This window comes from Aegilops tauschii, chromosome 3 (assembly GCF_002575655.3).
Source record: "Aegilops tauschii subsp. strangulata cultivar AL8/78 chromosome 3, Aet v6.0, whole genome shotgun sequence".
NCBI classification, from domain to species: domain Eukaryota; kingdom Viridiplantae; phylum Streptophyta; class Magnoliopsida; order Poales; family Poaceae; genus Aegilops; species Aegilops tauschii.
The window spans coordinates 171,290,847-171,299,745 of record NC_053037.3 but is presented as its reverse complement, the minus strand read 5'-3'; positions in this window follow the sequence as shown (position 1 = coordinate 171,299,745).

The following is an 8,899-nucleotide window of genomic DNA, read 5'->3' as shown; positions in this document are numbered from 1 at the left end:
TTGGCCTTCTTGTTTTCTGGGTCGGCAGCTGGGAGCTCGAGGAGGGAGAGGCGACCCTCCTCAGCTCTCGCGCACTTGGTCGCCATGTTGAACATCTCCAGAGCCGTGCACAGGTCCTCGTGTATGGCGAGCTCCTCCTTCATCTTGACATCACAGACGCCATCAGAGAACGCTGAGATGATGGCCTCGTCCATTACATTGGGGATCTTGAGGCGAACGTTGTTGAAATGCTGGATGTACTTCTGCATGGTCTCCCCTGGCTGCTGCTTGATGCGCCAAAGTTCACAAGCGGCAGGCGGGCAGTCGCGAGTGCCTTGGAAGTTGGCGATGAAGCGCTCGCGCATCTCTCCCCAGGAGGAGATCGATCCCGCGGGCAGGTTCAGGAGCCACGAGCGCGCGCCGTCCTTGAGGGCCATGGGAAACCAGTTCGCCATAACCTTCTCGTTGGCGTTGGCCGCCTCGATGCTCATCTCGTAAAGCTGCAGCAACTCAGCAGGCTCGGGGGTGCCGTCGTAGCGCGGAGGCAGGTCGGGCTTGGACTTGCCAGGCCAGACGACGCTGCGCAGCTTGGGAGTGAAGGCTCGGCAGCCTGCGGTGGTCACTGGGGCTCGACGTGGAGGTGGAGCCTGGTCTTGATGTCCACGCACCGCAATCGCAGGTGGTGTGCACTCTTGACGTGGTGGTGTCGGGAATGCAGGAGCATCCTCTCGCGGCTGCTAGACCTCTTGGCAGCTTTCTTCTTCACGCGCGGGTGCCCTACGCGGCGGGTCACGCCGCAGGGCCGCGCATCTTGGTCCGAGGACGACATCTTGACGGGGAGGTGGTGGAGGCGCTCCATGAGCTACATCGCCCGCAGCAGGGGGCGGACGAGGCAGCGAGAGGGACGGTGCAGGAGAGCCCCCAGCGATGCTGACGAGCTCGGCGATGCGGTCCAACCAGTCTTCTTAGAGGTCGTCGACGGGGCGGTAGCGCAGGAGCTCGCGTGCCATGAGCGGCGCAGCCTGCGCGTCTGCGGGCCCGCGAAGAGCATGGGACGACGAGCCGGCCGGAGTCAGCGATGGGTTGGCGGTGCGTCCGTCCCGCCGCACAGAGGGGTGCAGCGACGAAGCTTGCTGCTCGTTCCCTGCCGGGCCGGTGGCGGCGTTGGCAGCGGGTGATGGAGAGCAGCGGGGAGGCCCGCCGACGGGCGCCGTCTGGGTTACGCGAGCGTTGAGAGTGGCTCGGTGCTCAACACAGGCTGCGTCAGCCATGGAAGCGGTGGAGCGGCGGTGCATCGGTCGACGAAAGAGAGGTTTCAGCGCACCCCTACCTGGCGCGCCAAATGTCGGATCACGGGTTCCGGCAAACCCTTGAGAGGTTCTAACTCTGGGGTGCACACGAAGAACACTCTCTCCCTAGCTCGCACGCTAAACGATCCCACGGCCTAGCTCGTCAAACCCGAAGAACAGAGAGACACAAAGATTTATTCTGGTTCGGGCCACCTTGCGGTGTAATACCCTACTCCAGCTTTGTGGTGGATTGCCTCGAGGGGCTGAGGATGAACTAGTACAATGGTGGAACGGCCTTAGGAGGTGAGGTGTTCTTGAGCTTGATGAGCTCGTGAGGTGGTCAGGGTAGAATGGCCCCGATTCGATCCCTTTGCTATGGTGGTGGCTAAGTCCTATTTATAGTGGCCTTGGTCCTCTTCCCAATTGTTAGGCGGGAAGGGATCCCACAACGGCCAGATTTGAAGGGAGACAACTAGTACAAGCTATCCTGACAAAAGTGGTCTTCGCCTACAAAAGGCTCTGGTGGTGACGCTTCTGTGGGCTCCGCGATGACCTCCGTCCTACCGTCCTGGCGGTCTTGGTCTTGTTGCACTGATATGGAAACCTTTGTCTGATGCCTCGGGACCCCGCGCCTGCACTTGCCTCTTTAGCACCAAAGAGGAAACTGGTACACTGCGCCAGCTGGCGCCCGCCTGGCCTTGGTCGTCATGGCTCACGTCATGTGAACCTTGTGAGGTGCACCTTGCATAGATATCTCCGCTCCTCGGGAGCCAGCCTAGCGAGGCCGCCCCCAGGGAGGTCTTGGTGTCGTCCGCCTCGCGAGGCTTGGCCCCTCGCGAGGTTCTTGAGTTCTTGCTGCCGAAGCCGGGCCGTACCCAGCCGCTGGAGGAGCCACGCCATGGGCCGCAGGCAGGCAAGTCTGGGCACCCCCGGTCCCAGAACGCCGATAGTGACTAATACGTAAATATTGACATCAGATTTAGGCATTGCCAAAAAATGGTACTCCCTCCGATCCATATTATTTGAGCACTATACCTAAATATAAGCCTTTTTAGAGATTTCAATATAGATTACATACGAAGCAAAATGAGTACTACACTCTAAAGTATGTCTATATAAATCCGTACGTAGTTCATATTCAAATCTCTAAAAAGACTTATATTTAGGAATGGAGAGAGTAGAAAGTTAGAGTAATTAAGATGGCTTTAAATAAAATATACACTCAACATAAAACTTCTTCGCCTCTTCGAAACAAACAATTTTACTTTTTGGGTGATCCTCATCCAAGATCATATGCAACTTCTATAACAAAAATAATTCATTTTGCATAACCCCCACTCAAACAACTGTTCCTTCAAGTTATTATAGGTAATTGAGTCTCTAAGCCATGTCTCGGGTTGTGTATGTTGAGAAACACTTTATACATGCACAGTGAACCTAAGCAGTCACATGCTTTGAATCTGAAACAGACAAAATCAACAATAACTCAGTGCAACTCTATCTATAACTCAACTTTGACACCTGAACTTTAACTGATTTTCTTTTAAACCTGTAATTGAACTTCGACAAAAATAAGAATTTTTACTGCTAAAGCCCTATCTTCCTTTTGATCTCTTCAAAATTCTTCTCTTTTAGGCCAACCATCATTAAACACACATCAAATCTGTCGTGGAATTGTCACGGCAGATGTCCTCGAGCTAGGACTTAGTCGTGGAGCCATCGCAGCTAGGAAGCTTGAAGGGGTTAATGCGGGACAGGGAACACGAGGGTTTATACTGGTTCGACCCCTTACGGTGAAGGTAAAAGCCTACGTCCAGTTTGAGGACATCTGCCGTGACAATTCCACGACAGTTGGCGCCCACGGTGGGCGCCAACTGTCGTGGAATTGTCACGGCAGATGTCCTCGAGCTAGGACTTAGTCGTGGAGCCATCGCAGCTAGGAAGCTTGAAGGGGTTAATGCGGGACAAGGAACACGAGGGTTTATACTGGTTCGGCCCCTTACGGTGAAGGTAAAAGCCTACGTCCAGTTTGAGGTGGTATTGATTAAGGTTACGATCACCAGGGAGCTAAACTGCTATGCCCGGCTCTCGATGAGATTGTTCTCGCCCTAAACCGCTGCCGGGTCGTCCCTTTATATAGGGAGGCTGACGCCCAGCAGTTCTCAGAGTCCCGGTCGGCTCATAAGAGTGTCCGGCTCGGACTCTCGACTACTCTTGCCTTACACTATAAGTTCTACCATAATATGATTGTAACTACGGGCCTTAAGCCATATCCGGGTCTTAAGCCCATCTTTGGCCCACCGTCTTTAGGCTAGGCGCCGGGCTTCTGGCAATGACCATATGAGTAACCCGGCCCCTCCTGGCGGGTGACTCTAAGGTCTATATCCTCAACAAAATCCATTAGAACCCTATCTTTATATCTTCTCCGAGCCTCTTCTGTGCTAAAACCCCAAACCCTAACTTTAACATGTCTTAAGTACTTCTATGTATGCCAAAATTCATTAAACTCACATCTAATCTAATAGATAAACACAAGAACAAATCATTGAAGACCTGTCTTTTTGCCATGATTCAACATCTTCAGAAAAAGAACCTCCTTTTTACCACCAACCTTTATAAGAACCAATTGTATATCAACAACAACCTGTTCTAACCAGCGCTGCCCTATTTACAACAACAGACCGGAGAAGCAAACATACCAAGGCGCAAGAGAGTAAAGAAGATGGATCAAGGAGCACTGCCGTCTTCTTGTCCTCCATAACAGAGCACTACAGATATCCTTTGGACGATGGCCGCGTCGATGGCTCTGGTGAGTGTTGCCGCCTTGATCTCCATGGTTTGAACGTCGTGGAGAAAGGAAAGAAAGCGGGTTAGTGGTAGGAGTGCTGGTGGAGCAATGAGGTGAAGAGGTAAAAAGGGTGCCGAGAGAGCTGTTGGGTTCGGCACGGGGTGCGGCTAGACCGGGTGCGGAGCTCGGCCCCGTCGAGTGGGCGCGACGACTGGCCTGGTCTGGGCCGGCGATTAACCGGTTCGACGCCAAATAAAACCAGTTCAAAAAACAGCAGAACTTAATAACCATCTACGTGGCACGCCATGTCAGCAAAAAAATGGGGAGAGCTTCGCTATGGGGTAAAATGTGTAGGCAAGGTGCATCAATTGAGGTATAAATCGAGGTTTCTTTTTGAAAAATCAGTAATATCTGTCACAAAGGTCGATCTTGAGGGTAAAATTGGAAATCACTCTTAACTGAAAAAGAGACGGTAAATGGTGATAACACTTCAAGTGGGATTATCCTTCAAGTGGAAGGCAAGCATCGCGAGCCGTCTGATCATGTGGTGAGCTTCAATCTGGATCGTCTGTTAACTGAAGACAACGCCACTTGCTTTACTGATGAATGTAGCCTGACACGTCCTGCCGCATAACGCTTGGATCGTCTATCTGGATCCACCCACCATGGCCGCCATGGAAAATTGGCGGGCGAGCGGCGACTCCCAGATGCGCACCAAGTACGACCGCACAGTCTACGCCATTCAGCGGGCCTTCTTGCTCTACCCATACGTACACACGCACGGTCCCTAGCAATGCGCCTCATCCGATCCTCTCCCTCACTCCCTTACTGTAGACCTAATTTTTGTCTGTCAGAGCAACTCCAATGGGGCGACCAAAACGGACGCGCGCTTTGTTCGCTTTTTGTTCATTTAGGTCGGCCAGGAGGACGTGCGCGTCCGCATTTTAAAATGGGTCGGCTTGACCGCTCAACGGGGAGGCCAACCCAAATGTGCCGTCGTGGAAAAAATGCATGAAATAAACATAATTAAACATAAAGTGGCCGGTCAAACGCCGGCTAAAGTCCACCTAAATCTAATAAACATTAAATAGAACATTAAAAAAAAGTCTGCGACCGCCTGCTGCCGCCCCGCACGCTGCCCTAGACGTCGTCGGCCTTGCTCTTGCCCTTGCCGTCGACGCTGCCGTCGTCGGTGAGGTCGATGAAGACCGGAGCAGGGCCAGCCCACCCGAACGCCACCTGGTACGCTGCCAGGGCAGCCTCCTCCGGCGTCTGCTGGGGCGGCGGCATTGCGGCAAGCTGCGCGCGCTCCTCCTCCTCCTCCTCCTCGAGCCGGAGCGCCTCCGCGTCGCGTTGGAGCATGTCCTCGTAGCGCATCTGTTCCTCGCCGTCGGCCTGCTCCTGGCGGAGCCAGTGCTCCTTCCATCGCTCGAGGTGGGCCGCCTCCTCCTCCGGCGTCGCGGCGAAGTGGACGGGAGGCGCGCTCACCCACTCGCGGTACTGGCCCGTCCACGAGTAGGCCTCCTCCGGCCAAGTGGGTGGAGGCGGGGAGCGCTTACGCGTCGGCTCCTGCTCCGGCTCCGGCTTGGGCTGGGTGGGCGGCGACGGTGGCGGTGGCGGCACGAAGAGCGGGGTGTGGACGGAGTCCCCCGCCGCCGACAGGGCAAGGGCTTGCTCCAGCCCATCCCAGTGCGCATCCTCCTCGAGGCGGCTAGCCTCCAGCGCGTGCTGCAGGGCCTCCTCGAGGGCGGCTTGGTACTCCGCCTCCTCCTCCATGTCCTCCGGCTCTACCTGCGGGGGCGGCGGTGGGAACGGCGGCGGGATGGCGTCGACACCTGAGCACCATTGCTCCTCGTGTTCGAGGGCGAACCAAGCCTCCCAGCTGGGGGAGTCGGCGGCGTACTCGGGAAGACGCTGCTCCGGCGTGAGCTGCACGCGGCGCCTGCGCACCTCGTCGTCGTGCGCCCGCTGGGTACGCGGAACCTCCGGCACAGGGATCCGCTGCGGATCCATATGCCAACGGTGCGGCAGCGTGACATCGGGGTACGACAATGGCTGCCTATACTCCCAGTGCCACCTCGCTTCGTGCACCGAGATGTGCAAGCGCCGGCGACCAGGGCGGAAATGAAGGAAATATGCCCTATAGGCAATAATAAAGTTATTATTTATTTCCTTATTTCATGATAAATGTTTATTATTCATGCTAGAATTGTATTAACCGGAAACTTGATACATGTGTGAATACATAAACAAACAGAGTGTCACTAGCATGCCTCTACTTGACTAGCTCGTTGAATCAAAGATGGTTAAGTTTCCTAGCCATAGACATGAGTTGTCATTTGATTAACGAGATCACATTATTAGAGAATGACGCGATTGACTTGACCCATTCCGTTAGCTTAGCACTTGATCATTTAGTATGTTGCTATTGCTTTCTTCATGACTTATACATGTTCCTATGACTATGAGATTATGCAACTCCCGTTTACCGGAGGAACACTTTATGTGCTACCAAACGTTGCAACATAACTGGGTGATCATAAAGGTGCTCTACAGGTGTCTCCGAAGAAACTTGTTGAGTTGGCGTATCTCGAGATTAGGATTTGTCACTCCGATTGTCGGAGAGGTATCTCTGGGCCCTCTCGGTAATGCACATCACTATAATCCTTGCAAGCAATGTGACTAATGAGTTAGTTGCGGGATGATGCATTACGGAACGAGTAAAGAGACTTGCCGGTAACGAGATTGAACTAGATATTGAGATACCGACGATCGAATCTCGGGCAAGTAATATACCGATAACAAAGGGAACAACGTATGTTGTTATGCGGTTTGACCGATAAAGATCTTCGTAGAATATGTAGGAGCCAATATGAGCATCCAGGTTCCGCTATTGGTTATTGACCGGAGATGTGTCTCGGTCATGTCTACATAGTTCTTGAACCCGTAGGGTCCGCACGCTTAACGTTCGGTGACGATTTATATTATGAGCTATGTGATTTGATGTACCGAAGGTAGTTCAGAGTCCTGGATGAGATCGGGGACATGACGAGGAGTCTCAAATGGTCGAGACGTAAAGATCGATATATTGGACGACTATATTCGGACATCGGAAAAGTTTCGAGTGATTCGGGTATTTTTCGGAGTACCGGAGAGTTACGGGAATTCGTATTGGGCCTTAATGGGCCATACGGGAAAGGAGAGAAAGGCCTCAAAAGGTGGCCGCACACCTTCCCATGGTCTGGTCCGAATTGGACTAGGGAAGGGGGGCGCCCCCTTCCTGCCTTCTCCTTTTCCCTTCCCTTTTTCCTATTCCATGTGGGAGGAGGAATCCTACTAGGACTCCACACTTCTAGCGCGTCCTAGGGGCTGGCCGGCCTCCCCTCCTCCATCCTTTATATACGGGGGCAGGGGGCACCTCTAGACACACAAGTTGATCTGTTGATCTCTCCCAGCCGTGTGCGGTGCCCCTCCACCATATTCCACCTCGGTCATGCATATCGTAGCGGTGCTTAGGCGAAGCCCTGCGTCGGTAGCAACATCATCACTGTCATCATGCCGTCGTGCTGACGGAACTCTCCCGTGAAGCTCTGCTGGATCGGAGTTCGCGGGACGTCATCGAGCTGAACGTGTGCTGAACTCGGAGGTGCCGTACGTTCGGTAGTTGGATCGGTCGGATCGTAAAGACGTACGACTACATCAACCGCGTTGTGCTAACGCTTCCGCTTTCGGTCTACGAGGATACGTGGACAACACTCTCCCCTCTCGTTGCTATGCATCACCATGATCTTGCGTGTGCGTAGGAATTTTTTTGAAATTACTACGTTACCCAACAGGAAACGCGTCGCCGCCGGAGGAGGAGGAGGAGGGGGAAGGGGAGCACGGGAGGACAAGGCGCCAGGGGTGCCCTTGCCCTTGCCCTTGCCATTGCTGCTGCCGAAGAGGCCCATGGGCGCGCTAGGGTTTGCGGTCGCCGGCGAGGAAGCAAAGGGAGTGGTGGGGGGCCAGATGTGGACGGGAGAAGTGGATGAGGCCGACCCCGCCGCACACGTGGTTAAAAAAGGACGCTTCCACTGGCTGACGCGTGGGCCCGCTGTCGGTGGTCGTCATAAATAAGATGACCGGTGGCGGTTGGGTGGTCGCCAGGTGGGGACGCGGCGGACGGCGAGGAGACGCGCGGCGCGTCCGCTTCGCGTCCGCGCCGACGCATTCCAGGCGTAATTTTGGGCCGGAAATGGATCGGCGCGGACGCGAGGCGGACACGATTTGAGTTTGGGTCGGTGCGTTGGGCCGTCACTTTTGTCCGCGCCGACCCAAACGGACGCGGGCGGACGAAATGGGTCGCCCCATTGGAGTTGCTCTCAGGTTTCGATTTGATGGAGTACCCACGATATTTCATTCATTCTTTTTTTTTGCAATGGGTGTTTTCTTGAATACTACTAGTTCCCTCGATCACAGGTTCTTTATATGCCTCCTTAATCTGAGCCATTTGTCCCAGTGATTAAATCTAGGTCCTGCAACAATGCACAGTGGGGTTATATAATTGATTTAGTAAGTAGTATCTTACAGTTCTTCAGCTGTGTGGGTTACCCGAAATAAAGATAAAGAATCAAATTGACTTGGTGTTGTTAGTAGGCCAGCGGGATACTTCAATATAAGACAGAAACCTGTATTTCTTAGAGCTTTATGTTTTCTCCTTCCTTGTTTTCGTTTCTCAGAGTTCTCCCTTTGTATTAGTTCTCTGTTCTTAGCAGGCATGATACATAAATCTTGTACTCTTGGCCTAAAGCTGACAGGACATAGAAGTCACTAAAAAGTGTGATACATGCATTTGCGGAAGTTA